Here is a 23,552-nt window from a genome sequence, read left to right as displayed (position 1 = left end):
CATTGCTGTTGTGTCAGTGATTGAAATTAGGGATTGCACAATACCACATTCTCCTTTCAGATGATATTGAAACCAGAACTGATCCAATATGTTTTCTTTAAAAGATTTGTTTTTTACTGAAGCACTTTACTTAAGACAATCATACGCAAAGGAAACACACAGCTGTTTAATATTGAAATTGCAACTTGGAAGAGTTTTCATAATCATAAGAGCTGCAGTTGTAGTTACAACCTTTAATATCAACACTGCTGTCTTAAGTTTTGAGTGGGGAGAATTTAACCTGATGATAAAATAGACCTTGTGGACTGTCTGTGGATGAGTTAGACATATCAGAAGCAACCAAACACCCACGCGATACGTACATGGCAACACAACCATGAGTAATTGGCAGCCTGGTTGCACTACCTTCAGTGCTCAACCCTTAAGCCAGAAGAAATGAATATTTTTTGTTCTTCTTGGCCAAAATTACAGGCCTGGACCATAATTTATAGAAAAGAATCACAATTTAAACCACAATCCCAATACTGGTCAGAAAAATCCCAAATTAGATAATTTCTCCAAATCATTACTCTACATAGCTAACAATGTAACGTCACACAATACGGGTGGGCAATACAGCAATATTTATCCTTACGATACATTACATCACATTACATCACAGTATGCTTTCTGAGTATATAGTGGATATCTTCAGCACATGAGGATCACTCATGTGTCTGCATGTATCATTAAAGCATAATTAGATCTGTTTTATTGGATGTAGGCCCGTGCAGTGTGTGAAACGTTGAATAAAAATGATTGTATTCATAGTTGTTTGATATTTTTTTTAAACATGGTACTACTAATGCATTTTGTCTGTTCCAACTTATCAAAGTTCAGGAAAATTAAGTATTTTGATCCATATGGAGTATCTTGAAAATTTCTTGAAGTATTGTGATGTTAGGGGTGGGCAACATGGAACAAATATGACACAATATGAGTGTAGGTGATATTTCAGGCTTATTTTGTTATAGGAGTCATAGCATTGAATTGATTTCATGCTTTTTTCCCCACCAATATCCATTTTAACTAGGAAAAATAAAGGCAAATAGCAAATTATACCAATAGCAGTTTTTAGGATATTAAATATGTAGACAAAATGCGAACAGAAATGTTAATTTAACATGGTTTATTCCAAAACAAAAAAAAAAGTGAAACAAAGAAAAACAAACCAAAAACACAGTGTTTATTGCGACATCTTGTGTGGTTATGGAGCGGTTTGTATCTTACCTTTAACAGGTCTTGTCTTGGTTTCTAGTCTTACATTATGTCTTGATTGTTTCAGAACAGGAACAGCCTAATGGCTGGCATGTTATGAAATGTGTGCAAGTGGAACATGCAGCACACACACACATGCTGAAGGGAAATAGATTTAGACTGCTGCCCTTTGAATGGATGATCTGCACAGTTGTCTAGCACACAGCTGCTCAGCCAACTTGGAGAGGAAGTGTGTGTGATGGGAGTGCATTTTCCCTCATGTTATATATAGAACTTCCCAACTAAGCCATACACACCCTTCTCGCAGCTGACAGTTTAAATGCCACTGTTAGTGGCATCTGTCCCTCTGACCAGCTCTATTCTCAGCCTCCTGCATGTGTGAACCAGAGGCGTTTTATCTCACATCCTCCTGCTGACCACTTCAGATATTTCATAGGGCTGTTAATGCAATATGATTTACTGCTTATCACGATGGCCAACGTAACACATTTCCTTACGTACATAAAGTGTGCCGGGTTTCAGCATTCCAGGGACTAAGAGTCTTCCGGTTATTGGCCCAAAGATGTACAGCACTGTGTGAAAGTCACAGCCTTCATTTACTTAACTTCTAGTCAGAACAGCCATTAAGAACAGGTTATTCATTTTTCAGCTTCAGGAAAAAAGAATGAAACATATTTTACAGAAAATTACATTTTCACATTTTCAGTATTTAGTGTGTCCACGCTTTGCCTTTAATTCAGCTTCTATTCTTTTCGTGAGACTCGAAGGAAGTTTTTAAAGAAACCTGCAGGGATGTTTTTCCACACCTCCAAAGTTCAGTTGTAGAAGTTGGTTGCATTTTCTGGTACTTACGAATCCAAGTAATCCCAAACACATTCAGTAATGTTGGGGTCTGGACTCAGTAAGGGCCTCTTGACAGCTACTGATCCTTTCAGACTCGCAGTGTTGAGTTGTCTTCTCACAGTGGAAGGATGGACAGAAACTCCTGTGGATTTCTTCAAATCTGAAGCAAGAGTGGAGCTTGATTTTCTCCTCTCTCTCAAAGTTGACAGTGCTGTTTTTCCGATGGTGACACTCTTGGTTGTCTTGCACAGTTGTTAGGGGTCCCATTTTCTCAATATCTTTTAATCATTTTTTAAACTCCACTTTTGGAAACTCGTATTTTTCCAGTTATTTTTTTCACTTATTCTCCTTCTTTATGCAAGTGGATTATCTTATATCTAATCTCCTCAGACATTTCACCTAGAAAATGAACCACATTTATTTAACAGCTGTTTTGACTGTGAATTAAATAAAGGCAGGCTGGTCTCTGACTTTTGCACAATACTGTATCATCTGTTGTCAGAGGAGTCTTGGCTTCTCTTAAGGTTTCTTAAGGAGTTTTTCCTGTGCCTGTTGCCCACAGCTTGCTTAGTGCAGGTCTGGAACAGATTTTAATAAAGTCACTTTGTGACAAAGTCCATTGTAAAAAGTGCTATAGAATTCAAATGGATTGTGAATCTGCCTTCTGAATCAGATGGTCCTTAGTTTGTGAGTGGAGGTGTTATTTTGGTTTTGGTTGAACTGATTTGAATTCCACAGTGAATGTATCCCTAAATCAGGTATTACTGGTAAAATTTACATTTCGCAGGTCACATTTGAGTATATTACTTCTGAGTTTCAGTGATTCAGTCTAGACAAGCCTTTCACTAGTAGCTAACGATAGCCCTATACTATACAGTCCTGCCCCAGGCGTTGTGCTGTACTTGAGACTGGAGAATTTACAGCTGTTAGATTAATGCTTACGTTGCAGAATCCAAGCTCTGAGTGGATTGGTTTTGGCCTTTCCAACAGGCAGAAATGAATTACTGTGAATGGCAAACCTGAATTAATCACTTACCCTTTTTAATTGTTCTTTGACAGGTTGATTGAGGGCTCATTTTCATTCCGAAGTCTCTGTCAGCTTGGAACAGTAGCAGAACTCAACCAAAGGTGAGAACTTCTCAGCTGCAGCACAAAAAGCGAAGCCCAGTTTGAAATGTTTATTGCTTCTTTACGGAATTACTGGAAATTTTATTACAGTTCCTTGGCTCATTAATTCTTTCTTTTGTCCTGAAAGAAGCTAGGATACTACTAAGCCAAACGAAGTTATGATCTCTCTCACATTGTGGTTTTCCCTGCCATAAACAATCCATTACTGTTTATTTAACAGAGCTACAAATTTTTCCATATAGAATGATGACAGTTTTGAAAAGAACATAATGGTGGGGCGAGCAATTTAAAATCAACCTCAAATGGGTGGGTTTGACAAAATCTCACATAACATTGGCTGAAGGTAGGGGTTTCGCAGTGTGCTTGCCAGTAAGTCTTACTTGGGTGGATTATTCCATGTAAAAGTAAAACCATGTGGGGGTCGTAGAGGACTCTGCGAGTGCTCTCCTTTGGAAGTCTCTGATGTTCCTGAATTACAGCCCTGTGTGTCTGCTGGCCTGTTATCACAGTGCTAGGGCTGCAGCTCACCGCAGATTCCATCACACATGTTCACAGCCCTACTGTTATTAACCCCCTCCTGCCCCAGTGAGGGGAAACCTCAGCGCCGTACTCCCTTCAGGCCCAAAGGATGAAGGGGTGGGGAACACGTGTGGTCATCTCTTCTGAAGATGCCTGCTTTAGCTCCGTGCTAATGAGAGGGGACAGTGGAGGCAGACGTCAGGCCTGTCTGGGTGCTTCACCAGCACGAGTCGGGCACCCAGCAGCTTTGGTTTCCTGGAACAATAATTAGAAGTGTCATTTTTCTTCAAGCCTGAGGAGGGTTAGTGTTGGTGCTGTGTTTGGGCCGTTACCAGATCACCCGCCTGTCTGAAGAGGAACGTGTGGGGAGCTCCAGAGACATTTATCCTGCACCATTCTGGGGAAATTAAGTCATCTCATTGTTTTCTTTAGGCCTGGGAAAGCTGAGCTTGAGGGACATTGCCAAAAGTAAAGAACATCTTTAGCTGATAGCATAACCTAATTGTTGGCTTTATTATGAAGAAACAAAGTTTTTTGCTCTCTATAATTTCATGACTCAGCCAGCCATGGCTTGTACTAATGACACCTTTTAGCAATGGAGAGCCAGAATGTCAGTAGCCTTGAAGCAAAACAAAAATATTTGTTATTCTCCAGGACCTGCCTGAAGAACCCAAAGCTTTCTCTGGTGTCTCTGCAAAGGCATCAGGTTCCTAATTGCACTCATTCTAATAGAAACAGAAGCTGAAAAATGTGCAGCTCTTGGGCAGCGTTGCTTGTTATTGTGCAGCCGTATGCTGTTCTTGGCCCCTGAGGCAGCTCCTGACTTCTTACACTGCTCAGATGAGTTCAGCTGCTGTCTGACTCTCACACGACCAAGTCACCACGCAGGCCCTAGATCTCTAGGGCCCACTGTAGTTGCCTCCTTTTAGGATCTAACGTAGTCAGTGAGGTTTAAAGTGACACTGTCCAAAATTAAAAAATTTCACTATATCTGTTGTAAACATGCCTTCTCACTTCTCACAGCAGTGCCATGCTAGTCTCAAAAGTGAGACTTCGTGGTTTAAAGGGCTTATATTATGGAAACCACATTTTCCTCGCTTTCTTGAAATAAAAAAGTTTAACTCGTTTTGAATTCACTGTTTTGTGATGTCACAAAAAACAGCACACCTATTCAGCCCACTGTAGTGTAGCCCACCCATAAATGCTGATGTAATGAGGATTGTTTCAGCCCGGACTGCTTTTGGAATGAGGCACAATACAGGGCAGAGAATAAGAACAGAGCTCAGTCTTAAAGGCACAGTAAGAAAAACAGCCTGTTTAATTCTGATGGATAAAGAGAAGTTAAAAAATGGTAATGTGAAAATAAATTATAACTGTTTTTGGTACATAAATCCCAGATGTTATTAGTAGACCTCAAGCATAAAAACAAGAAAAATGTAGGATATGGGTTCTTTTAAAATGCCCTTCTGGTGATGTGCCTTTAAGGTGGAAATATATTTTAAAAGGCTGCAAGTGCTTTAGGTGGATACTCAGGGATGGGCTGTTTGATTTTTGTCTCATTTAACAAATGAAAAATCTCTAACCAATTGAGGTTAGTGTGCTAATGCAAGCTATCACCACAGATGCATTCATTATCCTTAAGATCAGTGGCTAGCAAAGAACACTTAGAGAGGAAAACACAAAAAAGATACAAGAATTCTGATGAACTCATGAGGCTGAGGGATGCAGTGTTGCAATACAAATACTACACAACTTGGCAAGTAACATTACATGTTACTTTTAGGCCTGAATGGTCCTTTAGCACAGCACAGTGTTTCCAGGATCTCTGAATTGCAAAGCTTTGTGGTTCTCCCAGGAGCTAGTATTTTCAGGTTGAAGGACAAGTCTGCTTTCTTTCTATTCATATACCACAAATCTCTGTTTTGCCTCCCTTTGTTTTGTGGTGAAGAAGACTCTCAGGATGGTTTATCGTGGTCTATGCTAATTTATAGTTGCTGAACAGCAGTTTGCGTTTCCACACATTTTGTTCAGTCGTCGGTCATTCCCTCTTATTTTAGGAAGCACACAGAATGGCTACTACTATTTGGAATTCTTGGAGATAAGCAAAGTATGTGTGGCTACAGGAAGTGATGGAATGGTGTCAGTGTACTGTGGGTACTGAATGAGGGTACGGGAGGATAGCTAAGTGTTTTCTTTTGCTCTTTTCTCCACTCTTCCTCCTCAGCATGTCACCATGTCCTGCTTACTTTTTCTGTTGTCTTCCTCTACTCACTCTCTCTTTCTTTCTCTCTCTTTCCCTTTCCTGTATTATACTCTGAGTGATATACAGTCCTTTACATCACTTGTTGTTTATTGCTAGTACTTCCTGCAGTGTGTGGGATAAGCTGTTTGTAGCACTAGTAAATATGTGATCAGAGATTTCAGAGAACTGGAGTGCAGTTTAAATATGTTTGCTTGAGCTGTAAGTCGCTTCTTGCCATGAGGGTTTAACAGGCCATTATTGTGTATGCACAACAAGTTATTTTGTGTACATTCTTGCCATGTTGGCTGCTATTCAAGCCCTCTGGGTCTGCTTGAAAGGCCATATGAGAGGCGACAGCGAATGCTATTGATTTATAATGTGACACATAATGTCCTTTTGCGTGCTCACAGTGCTCAGAGCCCTCCTGCTGTGAGTAAATGGAGCATCAGCTGCACTGGCTCATTTAAAATCATAAAATTTTAATGAAAGTCACTGCCCACTGTGGCCACTCCTGTTCATGGTGGGACAAAGCAATAATAAGTAATGATAAAATGTCCACTGTTTCTGTAAATGCATGTCAAGGGAATGGCAGACGGGGGCAAGTGCCTTGTGCCAGACAGTGTTGCCCCTAGTGTCACCTCTCATAGCATTAGTGCAGTTTGAGGTTTCAAAGCCATAGTCACACCTCTCATCAGTCTAGTTTGAGATTTCAAGGCCATTGTATGCTCTGTAAAAAATAAGGGGGAGTAGTTTTGTTGTTTAACAGCCCAGCACAATACGTTCCTTTCTTTCTTAAAACCTTAACCCAGTAGTAGGTCTATGATTATCTGCATATTTTTGTTTCAGCGCAACATATATAGTGCACTGAGAAGTGCATAACATGACCGCTGAACTTTCGCATTTTTTTTATACTGCCCCAGCTACTATTTTGAAAGTATGCTTAATTTGCTGTATCGAATCACAGTCGACCTACTGTATATTCTTAAACTGTGAAATCAACTCATACTTGCACATCATTCTACTGGACAGTGTACAGTACAGCTTGCAAATACTAAGTTTTGGGTTAGGTATGGTCATTCTCTCTCTGCTCAGTTCCAAATAATGAGAACAAGTGCCACAAATTTCTTCACTGGTCTGTAACCTAGCACGACCTGAATCAACGAAAACAAAGCATGGGATATTCCAGTAAGATCATGAAATTTATTTTTTGTCACAGAACCATGAAGATGTGCAAACTGTGGGGTTTTGTATTCAAAACATCGCTTTGTCTGTAGCTTTTGTTTATGTGCTTAACCGAAGTCCTTATAAGAAAGTCTGTCCACTCTGCGGCCATTTTGGCAATGCTGCCGGGCAGTTACTTCCAGCCATAAAATACCAGGCTGCTATCTCTTTTAATGGGGAGAGACCAAAAAACTTGAAACTGAAGGTCAATTTGCCGTTTCAAAAACATATTTGAAATCACTGATAAAATCTGATGAAAATCTCATTAGTAGTTTGTAACGTTTAGCTCAAATAATGCACAAAAAACATGTTTTTTTGTGTGTTGTTCTGAATACCACAATTGCCCAAATCCCCACAGCCAAGGGCGGCTTTTCCTGCTTGCAGGTTTGCCAACAAGCCACTTGACTCCTCTTAATGGAGGGTGGGACTTTCCCCCGTACATAGATGCCACGTTGAGCATTACATGCTTTCTCATTCATTTTCCACCCAGTGACCTGTCACCTCCTTTATAATGTCTCTGGTTTAACCCAGCTAGCATAGTGCTAATTTCTACTAGTGACTATACAGAATTCACCACTATAGGTTATATTAGCATCAAGCTAACTGTTGTGTGCTGTTCATTCACTTTCCTACAGAGGGTTTAATACTTCATATGGCAGCTGTTGACTGACTTGGAAATACACTGCACTGTTATGGTTGACACATGCTGTGTATCAAGAGGTGGCCATGAATACGCAATGCATTGAGGATCACGCCCACACAGATGGAAAGTATAAAACACTTGTTTTTATGCCCTTTTTAGGCAAATTTTGGAAGGTGACTGTGGCATGCACCGTTCATCCTCTCCCTGCCGTCTTCACAAGGTTTCATCTGGGCCTTCTCTCTCGCAGCCGTCATTGGGGCCCAAATGGTTCTGTCATTGTTGGTTCTATATATTTTTGCTTAGAGCCAACCAAGAGTGTTATGAAGGTTTTGGCTCTTATAGGGAACTAAACTCTCGGCTGTTTTATGTTGCAAAATCTGTACAGTCATACGATTTCTGACTAAGTTTAATGTACCTCTCACTGAGATGTTTTTATTTCACTGTACTGCTGAAGGTAGATTTAGAAACTAGACATGACACCAGACAAATGTACTTGCAAGGACAATTTAGCCTGTTTAGACACTGTTTCAGTTACCAAGTGTTCTGGTCTGTGTTTAAGTTGGACCGTTCGCTGTGGACTGTTAAAACCTATGTTGGGATTGGAAAACCTGCTCTGCTCTGCAGTGTGCTTTGTCAGGTGTGACCACATTACTGTGTAATGGGTGGGGGGAAACCAGAGCATCTGCCCTGCCTTGCTGGAGATGCTGGACATGGGAAGAGCCACAATCTGTCCCTGGCAATTCAGACCACGCAGCCTGCTCAGATCTCTGTAGTTCACTATCATACATGTTTTGAGAGCATGCTCAGTCTCTCACTCACAGGAACATTTGTTCTCCAGGGCGTTTAAGAAGTGTTTGTAGTGTCTCCTTCACTCTCATTTTTCTACAAACAAGTCGTTGTTTGACTTTAGGGAGAAAGGTTATCAGCACCTCCTCCACTCCACCAATTTATGAGCTGGTAGAATAAGCTGAGCTGAACTTGTGAGTATCACTAAGCTCTCCACACCCAAATCATAGGCTAATTTGGCAGTCTGGCTGTGTGCTGGTGCCACTGCTCCCATCTCTTGCGGCCAATCTAATTGCCAGACTTGAGTGTGAAGCCACACTCTCATGGTGTGTGTTGCCAAGGCTGAAGAGGGAGCCACCATGCATGCTGCGTATTTACAACGCTTAGTTGTGCGTGAACAGTGACATTAATGTTGTCATTTTCCATCTGTCAAGTGATTGCAGTCGTCCTTGAGTTCCATTCTTTCCTGTGATTCTTTTCCATTTATTCCTCTCATTCTTTTACATCATTTATTGACTGCCATAAAACAGTGAATACTTCATTTTCACTTGCACATTTTTGAGATTTTTGAGAAATGTTTGTTTTGTAATGAAAATGAAAGTGAACTATAAATAAAGATTTATTACATTATTACATGATTAGATTCTACACATTGCGACTAGTGTGATGTCCAGGCATATTTAAATGGATGAAATATTGGCTTAAAATAATACATCCATAATAATACATCCGCTTCTGTACCTTCATCTCTTTGCTGTCTATTTATTCCACTATAGTAGAAGTGCTATAAATGGATGTGATCAACAACATGTAGCAGTGAGGCACAGTTTTCAGGGTTTACCAAAGCAGTTAAAGTCTGCAGTGTGCCACTAATTTAAAATGGAAAATGAAAACCAGTGAAAAATGAATGAAAGCCGGTGTTTGAACTAGCCACCGTCCACACAAACATGTACACATAAAATATGAGTGCCAGCTACTATGCTTCAAGTCTATTTTCTGCTGAGCCACCAAAATGTGGAAAATACATTCTTCCAGCATTTTACTCGTGAGTCACAAAAGCATGGAAATGTTCTGCTTTACCAGCAGCAGTGCCATACGATGCTTCTGGGTGAAAACCAGCTTGTACCAGCATGTTCAAAACTAAGATAAAGGAGCAGGCTTCTATATATATTGTTAATAACAAACTTACAAAATTGTATAATGGTTATTTCACATAAGTAGTCCAAAATAAATTAACAAAAGATACTGTATAGCCTTATGAACATATTAAAAATGAAATTATTTTACTGCAGCATTTTAAAGTGACTGCTGACCAAATTATGAGGGATACTAGATACTATCAAACTAGATCAATAATGAAGATGGTGACAATGGTGATTTTAAAAAAGAAGGCCAAAAAATAAAACGTCATTCCAGAATGTCACATTATAACATCACAGTATTACACCTTAATTAGCAGACCTGGCTATCTTATCTAAATTATTTGACTGCATTATCTCCAAAAAATGCTAATTTTGGATTGCATTGGTGTGGGCCAGTGCTCAACATTAAGGTACTGTGTGATGCGATCAGTTGTACAAATACACTGCTCAGAAAATGCAGTTAGTAGTCTTCCTGCCTCTTTCTGCAGGCTTCACCCTTTGTGACTTCACTAGAGCTTCAAGACCTCATTCTGCCCCCGTTGTCTGTGACAGAAGTGATGAGATTGATAACTGGCTGACACTACTAGCTTATACTGTGCTACCTGTGGTTCCACAAAAACGTTTCCTCGCTAGGTCTGTTATTCTGATGCCTATAGTGATCAGTCTTGTCTGACCAGCGTGTTAGTTACCCACCTGGCCCGCGGAGCTGTGGTTGGGTTTCCCCTGTAACAGATGCTAAAGCTACCTATTTGGCTCTGATAGTTCTCTGACCTCTAGCTAACTACGTCTCATGGAAGTACATTTGTTTTTTTTCTTCACCAGCTTCATGTGCCTTTGCCCAGGGGCTAATAAGTTGGCTCTGTTGGTGGTTGTGACATCTAACTGTCTCATTAAGCTATAGCTGAACTTCCTCCTAGCTTAAAAAAAGTATTGCTGTTTAGTATAGCTCAAACTTTGTCCACTGCAGCCATGTCTGCTTGCCTTGGATCGCTTAAAGCAGACCTTAACCCACCAGTCACAAAGACAGGAGAGTTGTCTGTTTAGATCCGAAGCCTGACACTGCTTCATCCGGCAGTCTGGTCAAATTATGCACAGCGTCTGGTCCAACAACATCAAGATGCTTTTGCCACGCTTTATTTAGACCACGTTTGATAAAGTCTTTCTGATGACACTGCAGTCTCTTAACAGCTGCAGCAAATTTCCTCTTCAGACAAGTTTCCAGTGCGGAGACTTGTTAAGACCAACTTCCTCTGCATTGTGCTTTGCCACATGGCTCCATGCAATCTCAGGATGCTCTGTTTGACTTGCCTTCCACTACATGTGTGGACTATCATACTGGTTACAATTAAACAGGGCCTAGCAGCTTTAGCCTTAGTCTTCTAACTGCTGAGCCTTGTTTGTTTTTTGCTGGACTCCAGTGACCACTTGGTTTGCTAGCCTAGGTTACACGGATTGTGTTAAGGAGCTCACTGCAAATAGTGAGTACTTTTTTTTACATGGCATCCTTTCTCATTTGCTAGTCACACTGAGCTCTTCGGTCTGAACTACAAAGGTCTCAAAGAACTCATAAATGCCTTCCTTAATGCACTAGGCTTCACTGGCTGAGACCTATTAGGTTTACTGGCTCATCATCACCAGGTATGGTCAGCCTTGTAGTCCCATCCTAGAGTTTTTAAAAAGTATTCTACACTGGATGTTTGTTTGGTGCTGCTGATAAGCTGATAAGGTCAGACGACATGGTTTTTCACATCAAGCACCCATGGAGCACTGGTCAAGTGGAGTTTTATTTGTCTTCCCTCCACTTCTGCTCATCCTAGTATCAATACATTTTTGCAACTCTAAATATCCAGACCATGGTTTCCATTGTTGCTGTCATCATGGCAGCACCCACTTAGGAAATACCTCCTGCCTCAGCTGGCAGGCTGAGAGGGGCTCCCTCATCCAGATCATCTTCTATTATGGCTGCAGTTGATGGACTGTGTGCTGGTGATCCAGGACACTATTAGGCATTTTCCAGTCTTGTCAATGCAGGCAGTAAATGCCTCTCGCTGGAAAATATTTGGCAGCTTCTACTATACTGTTAGATTTATGGTTTTTCAGGTTGTGTCAGGGTGCAACCTTAGTTTCACTCTGGATGAGTCATATGACTTTGTTAGTGTTGATCATACAGTCATCTCTGGAATTAAACAGAATGCTGGTTACATTTAGTGGTTCTATCAACTCCAGTTGACTGGTAGAGCTGTCAGTAACTCTAAATAAAGAAGATTCCTAGAAAACGTTTCCCATGTCAGCGGTGTATTTTGTATTACTAGCTGAACCACCTGTCATATCCTTGTGTAACTTTATTAGTATAAGATCTCGACCTGCCTGCAAGCATGCAAAGAAAAGCAAGCATATTTTAAACTCTGTCATCTGGACATTTGTAACTAGCATTTCTCTATTTCTAGTTTCTTCTTCCCCATGTGTCTCTTGTGTCTGTTTATTCTTCTTTTATGTGTATTGAACATGTGCTGGCTGCATTTAGATGGATGTCCAATATGTAATTAAAGCAAAAAATGAAAATACGCTTTCAGTCTGTCCTCCTCTTCAACCCTGTGCTCCATTGCTACCCTGAACTCACCACATGATTGACAAAAGGCAAGTGGTTGGAATACTTGGCGGAGCTTCTGTTCCAGTGTTAAATTTGGTTCCTGGGAAGCAGCTGTGATTGGGCCAAAGCACATCAACCATCCTCAAACCCTGACTCCAAGTAAATATTTAGTACCTTTACGATTGGTTTTCCATGATTATTACGTATCTCGAAGGGGGAAAACTTGGTGGAAAAAGGTCCCTGTTGTGTTTTAAATGAATACTCAGGAGTGATGATTGCAACGGCAACATTTTTTGGGTAACTCTTATATATCAGTTTATGTCCATTTAATAGTATGTTGGACTGTTCTTACAGTTCATCGTTCTTTTTAGTGTTTGGAAAATATTAAAGCCACACATATGCCTGCATTCCATTATACTGTATAGATCTCAAGCTAGCTAGAAATACTGAGGCACAGAAATGTTATCTGTATACTCTTCCACCAGAACATCACTAATCTCACAGTTAAATATGGTGTTAACTGTTTACTGTAGGGCAGTGTTCATAAGGCTACATGACAACTGCAGTAGCTTGTCATGGAAAATGACAAACCTATGTAATAAGAGCCCTTCTTTCCCCATCATCCCCCTAAACAAGAACACTTCTCACATCCCTCTGCTTTGAAAAGCTGCACATTCACTTTATTACACATATTGTAATGTACGTAACTACTGTATATACTATGCCATAATCCTTCTGATTAAGGGTCTCTTCCACTTTACTATAGTCACTGCACATTTGTACTTTAACTTGTTGCAATATACATATTTTATAAATATGTTTACATTTACAATTATATTTGCTGCTCAATTCATGTAGCTGTGCATACTGTATATGTACTTCAGTACTTGATTGTATCTGTACTTATCTCCCATTGCACATCCATTATATTTTTGCAGATTGTTTCTGTATTGTCTAGTCTTATTTTATATATATATACGCATATATCTTTTCTATGTTTATTTTATTTGATTTTGTTGCACCTTTGTATATCTGGTATTTGGTGAATAAAGATTTTGATTTTGATAAACTTTTATGGAAGGTTATTCCAATAGGTGTCGTCTGTCATAAAGGCTGCTTTTGTTAACTATGACACTGTCAGGTGACCCTTATTTTTGACATACGCGTTATGTTAACTTGGCTTTCTCATTACAACAAACAAACTAACTTGACTTATTGGCCAGAGAATTACAATGCCATGAAATTTGCATAAGAGTTCTTAAGAATCATACAAATGGTAAAAAGAAAAGAAAAAACAGCCACAGAAATAAACATCAGCTGTGATAACGTTACATCATTACACCCCGGAAAATGTGATGTCACCTAACATAGATGTTATGTCAACTTGAAATCAGAGTTGGCAGATGAAACCTTCATGACAAATGACTCCTACTGGAATACGTGTTTATGATTGTTTATGTCAGTTGTCATGAATGGCTTATGTAGGTGTTGTGTAGCCTTAAGAACACTGCCCTACAGTTAAGTGCTGCCTGTATATTTTCTAGAAAGCAAAGCCATTGGAATATGCTCTTTTAATGCTTATGAACACAGTATATGTCTGTGGTCTTATTTTACCTGTTATGACAAAAAATGAGCTTAAAATCTTACATTTTAGCTTTTGTTGCCGGCGGTGTGCACACTGGGTTGTCAAGTTGTTGCAGGGTTGTTTGTGACCCCAGTTAATGAGCTGCAGAAACAGACAGCTCGTTAATTAGACACAGAGCCAGTCTTCCACCTGTTCGGCTCAAAAATGTCAAAACGTGGTCGTAAAACGGGAAAAAATACCTCTGTAGAAATCCTAGTTTCTGCTAGCGTCCCTGTGGCATTCTAGTAGCATGTAAGCTAACAATGATTCCCATGAACAATTTTTGCCCATTCTAGATTAAACACCGACATTTACTGCTTGTAAAAGACACTTTATGATTTATTTTCATCTTGTTGACATCTATTTACATTGACCACTTCAGGAAACAGCTGCTGCTGTTTTTTTTTTTCCATTTTTACCAATTGACTGAAGTGCATTGGTCAGGCTGCCATTTGTGCTTATGTGACCTTTAGAAGGCCTAGAGTGACTTTTTTTTACACAAAATTGTTCCCATCTATTGGAAATTAAACTGTGATCGATTGATTCCACTGTCAGTTCTTAATTAAGTTAGAGGTTAATCAAACACATTAGGCCTTAAATTCAGCTCCTGAAGACCTAACCAATGGGAGAGCTAACTTGGCTATATTTATTTAGATACCACAGAAAACAAAAAACGATTGGTTAACTTTTCATTGGGTATTTTAAGTATTTAACTCTTTTGTTTCCAAGCAAAATTTGAAAATGAAGAGTACAACAACAGTACTCAGAGTTTTAATACAGGAAGACTTTAAAACACATTCATCACATAATAAAGCATGATAATTATATCAAATACAAATGAACTAATAGCAACTGACAGGTATTTTTTATTTCACAAAAAGTATTAAAGAAAAAAAAGTATTTCACAAAAAGTATTAAACCTAGAGGTTGCCCCAGTGCTTGAAACACATATGTCTGTCCCCAGTTTGGTTGTGCTATGACTCCCATCTGTACAGCTGTCTGGAAATTAAGGCCAACATGCAGCTTATCCTAAAAGCATTATTTTTCCACCATGCAGAGCTCAAACCAGACATCACTGATGGACTTTGGCCTATGGACTTTACATTTCCGCTGTGTGAATTGCTGAAAGGACGCCTTTCATTATTACCTAGGGAGAGTCTGATCTGAGTGTGTGTATACATGCAGGCATGCATGTGCAGCTCTGTTGGCTGTGCAGTAAGATGCAGGCACATGTTTGTGTTTAAATGTGAGGGACACCTAGCCCACAGTGTTGTCTTACCCTGTTCATTACCAGGCACATTTGACCAGGGAGTGGGCTGGAGATCTTAGTTTATCCAGGGAGGAGATGTGGAAATAGATGGCAACTGCAGAATGGCAAGTCTTCCTGAATAAACACTGTACTATTAACACCCATGCTTATTTTAGTACAGACGGGAGTGTTGTGACGCTGAGACACGGCTGGAAAACTGTAGTGGCATCAGGTGTGGAGAGAGTGACGACTACATTGAACAGTGACCACCTTTAACAGAGGAATGAAGCACTAATCCGAGGATTTGAAGTCCTCTAGCTCTGAGGTACACAATCTGCAGCTTGTTAAGTTCACAAAGTCCTAGGCCGGTTACTTTGCATATGGTTTTCTTTATTGAAGAAAAGCCTGAAAGTCCAAGGATCATAAGTTTTAGAGGCTTTCAGGCAAGACTTTAGCTCTTTCTGTCTACCATAGGGTGTAAATGTCATCAAATAGACTGGGGCACTTCAAATAGATGACAGATTGGGCCTCATTGAATGTTGTCCACAAAGCATTGTGCTTTTCCCCTTCCTTTCTTATCAAAGTCATACTGAATAGGGTTTTGTTTTGGCCCACATATGTGTGCCATTCTCATGTGTGGTGACTACTGTCTGGAGGTAATAAACAGCTCAGTCTGGGGACATTCTTTTCCTCTGACACGGCTGAAATATTGTTCAAGGCAAAGCTTTATAAACATTTAGCCTTCTTTTGCATTCCTCCAAAAAGCTCTCCTCAGCTTTAAAGAGACGGGGCATTTTCGCCTCCTTTAGAGGTTTTGTGTGGAAGCATTTTTGTACTGATGAACAGACTGAATTGATTTAGCATAAATATCATCAAAGTTTCCTGGGGATGGTGTTTTTCTCTTTATTTGAGACTCTTGTGTATTAAAGCCGTCTCTCTCTCTTTTGCAGAACTTAACACTCAGCCTTATTTATTTGAATGTTATGGCTCAGTGACACAGCTGTTAGGCTCATGTGCAAAAACACAAGCCTGTGCCATTAGCTGAAAACAAGACTAGTTTGGCATGTATTGGAAATAAAGTCTCCAATACAGGAAAAGGAGTTTAAAGTGCTTTGTGGAGCTTTTTTCACAGATTATACAACAAGTAAGTGTTTTTCACTCCCCATTCCTCATTTGTTGGCTGGATAGTTTAATATAAGTAAATGTGACAATGCATGTATTTCCTCCAATTCAAGGTATGAGAAGTCAGAGCTTGGAACTGCGTCTGTTTCCACCTCTGGGTGTTGTAGCTACAAAGTCGGTCAGTATTGTCAGCAACAAGTTAGCCAGCTAATGATAGTGATATGAGTGTCAACTTTGAAGTTTATGATTTATTTACCTTCTCAACACAGTGAGATACATGGTCAGTGTTACAGATTTAACAAACTACTGTGTCTGTATGTTGACTAATCTGAAGCAAATTTCAGTTAAAATTAGAGAAGATGTGTATTAGTACTGACGGCGTGAGAATGATGATGATTTGACTTTTCTCAGCTGAGTGCACATTTTCTTTCATTATTCCTTGTTGGAGGTGGGAAATTTCGATTTCAGTCGAGCACAGCATTAGTTAGTTAGTCACAAACCAGTTCCATGAGGTGCTTTGCATCTTATAAAAATGTTAACGTATTTATTTCATTTTTTTTGTTGTTTTTACAAGCACAGATTGAAGCACTTTTTTTCCTGTAGGATATGTTTCTTTGTGAATTGTGAAAAGTGAGAGAGTGACGTGCAGTCCAGTGGTCAGTATGTGGTGGGTGTAGTCTGTGCTGGCATTGTCTGCACATTTTGTGCCTCCTGTGTGAGCTCATTCAGAGGAGGTGCTGTTTTTAGGCTGGACTTGTACAGAGCATGAGCAAGTGCTGGCCTGGCATCATCACGAGCCACAGTTGCAGCAGCACCCACTCACTTTATAGCATGATTGGAACTGCAGCACTGGAACATGGCCGTCACCAGTGTCTTTATTCCTCCATGTTCTTTTACTCTTCAGCTTTGAAGTGTGAATGTTTTTTACAACTCTTGTAATGCTTTGTTTTTTTTCATTGCTGCTAATTAACTAAACATAGCATAAAATCACTGTCATTGTTTTGCTGTTTGCAGTGTGAGTGTCGCTGGGGAAAATTTGTGGACATGCAAAATTGCGAGGCTTCAGATCCTTGTCTCTTTTCCTTCTGTATCTGTTTGTCTCAAATTGCGGATGTGCAGCCAAATTCTTCAGCAGAGATATTGTTCCAGAATTTAAAAAGTAATAAAACTCCTCTTACTGCAGTACTGCTCTGTGTTTTGTCACAAAGCTCTGTAGTATCAGTACTTTGGAGACTAAGTTTTGTATGTACTTTTGTCTGTTTTTATAGATAACAATATATCATATGTGTAATAAATCACATAAACAAGATTACTTAACAACTTGACATGATTTGATTATTTGACTATTTGTCCATTATTTGTTTAGCTACACACTACTGCAGCATCAGTTTCACTGCAAGTTGAGAGGTAGTTTGTGGGAAATCCTGTTTGCCCACTGATGCTGAAGCCCCATATGTACAGTAGGGGTATAGCGCTATGTATATTTTCAGGTTTGATTACAATTTTAGGTCAAGACTTGATTTGATTTTTGATGTTTTATGTTTGCTTTAATGTTTTGATTGTACAAAGCTCTAATTATGGACTACATAAATCTGGCTCAGATAAATAAGTTCTCAAATCTAACTTTTTTTTTTGTTTTATTGTTTTTCTCCCCCAGTTTAGATGTGTCCAATTCCACCCACTAGTTAGGACTCCCCCAAATCACACGATACTACCAGCACTAGGAGGAAAGCTAGCACAGCCTTCCTCCGAGACCTGTGAAGCACCACCACATCTTTTCGAACTGCCACTAACACAATGCCATTGGACAGCTGAACACACTTGGAGGAAAGCGCCAACTGCCAGTTCTGTTACATCAGCTAACAGATGCCTGCACTGGCTTGTATTGTGCTGGGTGATGGAGGTAGACGAGGGGGCCATCGTACCCACCCAGAGACCGAGGCCAAATTTGCTCTCTTAGACTCCCAGCCACAGATGGCTGTAGCATCACCAGGGCTCGAACTCGCAATCTCCTCATGATAGGGCCATCACTTAGATGGTTGTGCCACTCTGGAGCTCCAAATACAACTTTCTAAAGCCAACTGCACCAGCTGTGTCACGAAATAACCCCTAAAAATCACAACCGTAGTTGAGATCAGGGGGATCTCATTTTCAGTTGCCCAATAAACTATTGTCTGTCTTATTGTCCACTGACTCAGTGAAATGAACCGTTTGAAATGATGTTGGTCGACATGATTGTGTGATGTGTTACTGGCGTTTTGATTGGTGCACCAAATTGAGTTGCATGCAAACTGTTGCTTCAAATGAGATGCAGGGGGCTTTACACTGTGCAGCATGGGACATTTTGTTTCATATACATTTCAGGCAGTTTTCATTGTGTAAAGTTAGTTTTAGTGTACAGAAACTGACAAAAGGGGAAAAAGGCCTTTGTCTGGCCTGAACTGCTGCGATGGTTCTTTCTGGAGCCGATGGGTCAAGTGTCGGAATGTAGAACCTCAGGAATGAGGCATCAAATGTAAACATATAGTCATGTTGAAAACGGATTTAAGGAAAGGAGCAGAGAGGCATCCAGCCTCCATACCATGGCTGGAAAGTCAATTAAGGGGATCTGTTTGGCTGACCCGTTTCTTTGGCCACCGACCAGCACTGTTTGACGCGATGTACTGCTTTCCTGCTCGAGATGGCGTGAACATTTCCAGTACAGATGTTCTGACTGTTTTTATTTTTTAGCCTCTCTTTTCACATTCTTTTTTCCAACGTGGCACCCAGTCTCATTCAAGCCCCTCGTTTCATTTTTCTCTCATTTTACACTGCGATAAATGGCTATTTTAATAAAGGCTAAAGAGTTGTGTATTATAGCAGTGGGTAGCAGCAGTGGGAAAAGAGCCGGTGATTGCTCCCATATGTCTGGGTGAGCTGAGTGCCAGGAACAGTGGCGATGGCTGAGTTCCAATGCCCTGCACCTCAAAAGCTCTGCAGCGTCTTTGGCAAGGCTGAGGAGCTCGACGTGGTGGTTCTGACCATTTATGTTAAGTCCACCCCCCCCACCTGTTTTTCAAGACCACTACAAAGACATGACAGTGTTCATTCACGTCTGTGTGCTCTACCAACCGGCACTCGCTAACATGAGTTTAGAGTTTTGTTTATAGTCAGGTTTATTTTACACCACAACTGTTTTGTGTTTATTTCCTTCTGTTTATTTCATTTTGTTTCAGTACTGCTGAGTGAAACAGATTTTCTTTCTTTCCCTCTTTTTTTTTCTTTCTTTCTGTCTGTCTTTTTTTCATTCTGTTAGGGATGCACCGATATGGGAATTGTGGGCGGAGAAACAGAGAAATATAACATTTATTTCTACAGGTTTATAAATGCAGTAAAATTAATAAAATGGAGATGTTGCTGCAGTAGCCCAGTGTCACCTAAACATTCTGCTTTTTTCCATACCCTAAATACGTCGTCACATAATGAAGAGGAATATCTGTCAAATCTTTACGTCTTTCCAATGTTTATCATTTTAATACAGCAGTTACCTGCCAATGCTGATATGATTCCGATATCAGTACCTACTTCCGTATTTTTCCAAGCCTGTTGGAAACATAAAATTTGAGCAATTTCAAAAAACAAGCAGTTCTATTTTACAAATATATTGTGGTTAAATAATTATAAAAAAGATATTATTCATGCATTTATGCACTTTACTGGATCCTCTGACTGACTGCCTTTGTTCTCAAATAGTTGTGTTAATCAAATTAAAGAGTTTGCTGTTTTGCTAGCTTTTGCTAATAAAGATTAGTTAAAGTGCCCCCTCTGCACTGCCATCTTATATGACTGTAATCTGGGTGTAGCTGGGTGAAAGAAAGTATTGAGCATGTTTTTAGGCTTCCTGCAGTACACAAGCACTAGGAATTTAACAATAAAGATTAGTTCTGTGCCTATTGACATGTCTCAGCTCTCGTTCATCAGCAAAACTGATCATTTCAAATTGCCTCAGATGAAATAGCCTCAGAGAGGAAGGCAAATTATTAAGCAAAGTGACCACAAACTCTCAGACATTAAAGTTTATACGGTATTCACAATAACATTCTTTCTTAATAGATTAATAACAGTGTTGTGGCGAAATTCAGATGATGGTATACTACATCCACAACCTTTAATGAACTGTTCTTTGTTATGTTCTACTATTTCACAAAGGTTAAGACTAAAATAAATGGTATTGCTGTGTTTTTACCTGCGTCAGCTGCAATGTAAGTGATCGTCTCAAAATTACAAGATGAAATGCTATAGCAAATGAAAAAAATCTCCCTAAACAACAAAAAACCCGGTTTAACAGGATTTACCATTGATATACAGATTTACCACACAATTACCTGAATATGAGAACTCTGTTACCAGCAGAGGACTAATAAGCAATTCAGGCTCAATATGACTTTTGATATTTTCAATATTTTACCTGTTAACAATGTTCTGGTTCTACAGAGCTCTAGTTATATGCTACACACAGATTGGTTTAGTTCAGGTAATTAAACTTTTTTTATTCAAGTTATTTTGTTAGAGGGCAGAAGCAAAATAAACCTTGAAAATTTAAATATTTAAGCAACTTAAGGGAAGCCCAGTCTTTTGAGCATTGGTACATGTACAGCATAAGCTCCTCCCGCCCTGCCCACTTTACACTGATGGGATTCACCTAGACCACTAATTTTGGTGACTGACAGTTGTTTCCTCAAAAGATGGTAAAAAGACATCCTTAAAAGAGATTAAGGTGCTTATCAGTGATGTTTTAAATGTTGATACACTGTTTTAAACAATAATTCTGTAGGTTTTTTTAATATATTGTGTTTAAATTGTTACACCCTTAACAAGTACACAAGTTCCAAGAGCAGTCTTTCGCTTCCTCTGTTTTTTTTTGACGTTTGTTGTGACAGTCATGTAGTGTGTGTGAGTGTGAGCGTATTTCTTTGCTGCTTTTCTCACATCTGGAATTCTGTAGTTTTGAATCTCTTGCTGATTCATTTTCATTTTTTCCTACAGCAGCTGAGGCCAGCTGGTCCTCAGTGAGCATCAGTACATTTGTTTTTCTCTTTGAAATGAAGGCAAAGGAAAGAAGGGGGAAAAAGATCTGGATCTAATTTGAAGCCTTTCTCTCTCTCTCTCTCTCTCTCTGTGTGTGTGTGTGTGTGTGTGTGTGTGTGTGTGTGTGTGTGTGTGTGTCCACCACAACTCAGCTGGAATCTGCCTCGTGTGAGCAGCTTATTGTGGTTGTGTATGGAGATAGTTACCCATTAGCTTTCAGTACAAACAAAACATTTAAGGTTGTCCTCTAACATGGCCGCAGTGCTATTAGTGTGGGGAGAGTGGTCTTCAGAATGTTGGCTTTTTGACAGCCTTTGAATCATTTGCACTGTTGTAGGAAAGTTGTCTTCATGCTGTAGTACAGCACTCATCAACAGACTTCATCATATTGACAGACACTACAGGCAAAATCTGCTGTATCTCTTTTTTTTTTCTAGTTGTGCTGAAGTGGCAGTGGATGAGCCAGCTGAAGCAGCCTCAAAGCCGGTAGCCCATACAGCTGTGGTGGAATACACCACTGGTGTAATATGATAATACAGTTGTGAGAAAAGAGTTTGTTGTCATGTACTAGAAAATTGTGGGATGACATGGATTTCTGCATTAATGCCTCTTAAAATATGATCAGATCAAACCATCTTGTATCACAAAAACACACACAATATTTTACACTGACATATCTTTAAGCATATAGGTTAAGCAGTTCACGGTCATTAAGCAGTAAACCCTTTGTTGGCAATGACCGCAACGCTTTCTGTAATTTTCAGTCTGTTCAAGACGTCTCTTTGGCCCGTTCCTCTATACAAGCCTGTTTCATTTCCTGTGTGTTTTTGACAGGTGTTGGATAAAGTCCCGCCTCAGATCATGCCACAGCATTTCAGTGTTGCCGAGATCAGGATTTGGACTCGGCTATTCTAAAATACATGTTTCTTTTTTTGAGCCAGTCTGTTGTTGATCTGTGTTTTGGATCCTTGTCATATTCCAGTCTCTTCTGTCTTTTAATCCTAGACAGACGCCTTGACTTACGGCTGCAGACTTTCTCCATACAATTTGGAGTTCTTTGCATGTCATCCAGGCCCCAGGGTGGCAAAGTAGACCATACTATTACATGTCCTCCACCATACTTCACAGGTTTTGGTGTTCTGTTTTCTCCAAATGCAATGTGGTGTACATTGGCCAGAGTCTGGACTGATGTAGGCCCAAGTCTTGAAAATCCTTTTTTAAACCCTTAAACCCTTTCCAGTCTTTTCAGCGTCAACAGCTTTTTCTCTGAGGTTCTCTGAAATCACTTTTTGGTCAGTCCATATTGCACTTGAATACAATTCAGGTAATCGACTTCATAAAAAAATAAAATAAAATATATATATATATATATATATATGATATGATATGATATGATATGATGATAAACGTAAACTTGGCATCAAGACTACTAAAATATATAGAGGCAAGGCAAACGGCTAACGTTTAGAGATTGGAACGTGTGCTTTTCTGATTTGTTTTGATGAATCGCAGTACAGGGACAGACGTCAGTGTGTGTTCAGTAATTCAGGCCAGTATTTGTGCTTAGTGATGAGGGAAGAGTTTGATTGGTGGAGTTGTGGAAGTGTTTTCTGGTCCACAGGAGAAAAGGTTTACTCCCAGAAGCTCAGTTGATTCACGCAGCATGAAATTTTTAGAGACTGTGGGTCGTGAGATTGAGTGTGTTCTTACCCTGTTCATCTGGAGAGGCCCTGCACAGACTCAAGACAGGCTTCTAAAGTCTAGGGCCAGTCGCACCAGCTGTAGATAGGTTCACATGTAGGCTAGTTATAACATGTTTATAGGTGTTTACTAAGTTCAGGTTTACACATTACTAAATCAAAACGAGTTGCACCACACAAACTAGTTTTTACATCAAGCTTGGTAGCCACAAAATATATCCACCTCTCCTTAAGCAGGAGTGTTAGAGCAGCCAACAGAAAACACATAGATAGCACAAAGAAGACCACAGACATGTCCTGATGTTGTGCTTAAGATAACTAAGTGAAGAACACTAAATGCTATATGTTGCAATTTAACCTAAAGCTCTAATCATGATCCTGATCTTTATATATTGAACTTACATCCATAGCTCTGGTTC

The 23,552-nt window shown here is 39.8% G+C and overlaps 1 protein-coding gene across 6 annotated transcripts in view; it reads left to right on the top strand.

Annotated features, from left to right (window-relative positions):
- The window catches only part of raph1a (Ras association (RalGDS/AF-6) and pleckstrin homology domains 1a), a 91,303-nt gene that overhangs the window by 23,198 nt on the left and 44,553 nt on the right, over positions 1 to 23,552 (top strand). For 5 of the 6 annotated variants that reach the window (XM_036568348.1, XM_036568306.1, XM_036568324.1 and 2 more), the window contains exon 2: positions 3,160 to 3,228. The exons of the other annotated variant lie outside the window; for it this stretch is intronic. The gene's annotated coding sequence lies outside the window, so the exon portion shown is untranslated. The remainder of the gene's footprint in view (positions 1 to 3,159; positions 3,229 to 23,552) is intronic. 6 annotated transcript variants of the gene reach the window in all.

This window comes from Colossoma macropomum, unplaced genomic scaffold (assembly GCF_904425465.1).
Source record: "Colossoma macropomum unplaced genomic scaffold, Colossoma_macropomum, whole genome shotgun sequence".
NCBI lineage: Eukaryota > Metazoa > Chordata > Actinopteri > Characiformes > Serrasalmidae > Colossoma > Colossoma macropomum.
The sequence above is the reverse complement of the archived record's forward strand: the minus strand, read 5'-3'. Positions and strand labels throughout refer to the sequence as shown.